At 46.4% G+C, this 2,117-nt stretch overlaps 1 pseudogene; it reads right to left on the reverse strand.

Annotated features, from left to right (window-relative positions):
- Positions 1 to 508, reverse strand: LOC108312080 (annotated as a pseudogene).
- Positions 509 to 2,117: the final 1,609 nt, after the last annotated feature.

Genomic DNA, 2,117 nt, shown 5'->3' on the forward strand with positions numbered 1-2,117 from the left:
TCACAAAGGTTTGTCCTCCAAGGAGATGACTGCACTGCTCCCCAGCTTCTCTGCCTGGGTGCAGCGGCCCTTGACCTCCTCATAGCAGTTTGCCTGTAATTCATGCTTGATCCCTGTCAGCTTCTTTTTGATGGTGTCCTCGGAGCTGGCATTGATTATTTTGCTCTTAAGAGGTGCAGACTCAGAGGACCAGAAAATAGACATCAGGTCCTCCTCGTTGCTCTCCTTGGTTGCGCAATAGAGGGTGTAGGCAGTCCTTATCCCGCAGCATCTTGACAAAGGTGGCGTAGGGACTGTTGGCAGTCTGGCCCACATCACCTACCAGGATCTCCTTACCCTTCTCAAGGATGAGGTTCTTGAACTCACTCAGTATAACCACCCTCTTGCGCTTCTTCACCTCCTCTGGCATCGAAGACTTACACACCTTCATGTCGTTGAATGCCTCCATGACACCATCAGAGACAGCCACACAGGCACTCACCTTTCCGGAAACAAAAAGGAGAGCCATGGAGAACCTCAGACAACCAGAGCGCTGCAGCTGCTGCTGGGACTCGACGGAACCTCAGCCATGATCTTTAAAGACTGTTTTATACTCTGGAAAAATGCATTCCGTTGTTTATATTTATTGAAACTGTAATTTCAAGGTCTTTAGGCAAACATACTAATATTATTTTGGAATCAATTTTTCATGTAGAATTGGAATAAAATTTGGTGAAGTTTTTTTCTTTCTTTTTTTTTTTTCAGACAGAGTCTCGCTCTGTCACCCAGGCTGGAGTGCAGTGGCGCAACCTCAGCTCACTGCAGCCTCCACCTCCCAGGTTCAAGTGATTCTCGTGCCTGAGCCTCCCGAGTAGCTGGGACTACAGGCATGTGCCACCACACCTGGCTAATTTTTGTTTTTTTAGTAGAGATGGGGTTTCACCATATTGGCCAGTCTGGTCTCAAACTCATGACCTCAACTGACCCACCTGCCTTGGTCTCCCAAAGTGCTGGGATTACAGGCATGATCCACCACGCTCAGCCTTGGTGAAGTATTTTTTTCCTTCTTCTTTTTTTTAAAAATAAAACCAACAAAATCAAAAGTTGTATTTTTTGTTTGTTTGTTTTTTGACAGTCTTGCTGTGGCAAGATAGTGCATTGGCACGATCTCGGCTCACTGCAACCTCTGCCTGCCGGGTTCAAGCGATTCTCCTGCCTCAGCCTCCTGAGTAGCTGGGACCACAGGTGCCCGCCACCACGACCAGCTAATTGTATTTTTAGTAGAGACAGGGTTTCACCATGTTGATCAGGCTGGTCGCGAACTTCTAACCTCAAGTGATCCACCCTCCATAACTTTCCAAAGAACTGAGATTACAGGCATGAACCACCACAGCCAGCCTGAAGTATTTCTATTGTTATGTTGCTAAAAAAATAGTTGGAAATGTCTAATGGACAAAAACAGTAAAGAGATTTATTGAAAGGATATTGGAGAACTCATAAAATCATCAGTAGAGCTGGAGAGTCAGTGTTTGTAAAGCATGCAACAATCAAGTGGGACCTGAACACGCTGGAAAACAAGCCGAGGGCATGCCACCTGAACGCTCTGTGAGGTCTTGCCACCTCAATATCTGGACACTTGCCACCGTTATGAAAACTGAACTCCAACTGTCCTTGGGTCAGTGTATCACTCAAGATTTCAAGTTCTGGGCTAGGAGTGGTGGCTTGCACCTGTAATCCCAGCACTTTGGGAGGCTGAGGTGGGATAATCACTTGAGCCTAGGACAACATAGCAAGACCTTGTCTCTTTTTTTTGAGACACAGTCTCACTCTGTCACCCAGGCTGGTGTGCAATAGCGTGATCTCAGCTCACTGCAACCTCCACCTCCTGGGTTCAAGTGATTCTCCCACCTCAGCCTCCTGAGTAGCTGGGACTATAGACGTGTGTCACCACACCCAGCTACTTTTTGTATTTTTAGTAGAGATAGGATTTCACTATATTGGCCAGGCTGGTCTCAAACTCCTGACTTTGTGATCCACCTGCCTCAGCCTCCCAAAATGCTGGGATTATAGATGTGAGCCACTGCACCTGGCCTGACCCTGTCTCTACAAAAAATAAAAATAAAAATTAGAATATTAAA

The sequence above is a fragment of the Cebus imitator genome, unplaced genomic scaffold, assembly GCF_001604975.1.
Source record: "Cebus imitator isolate Cc_AM_T3 unplaced genomic scaffold, Cebus_imitator-1.0 Scaffold121, whole genome shotgun sequence".
Lineage (NCBI taxonomy): Eukaryota > Metazoa > Chordata > Mammalia > Primates > Cebidae > Cebus > Cebus imitator.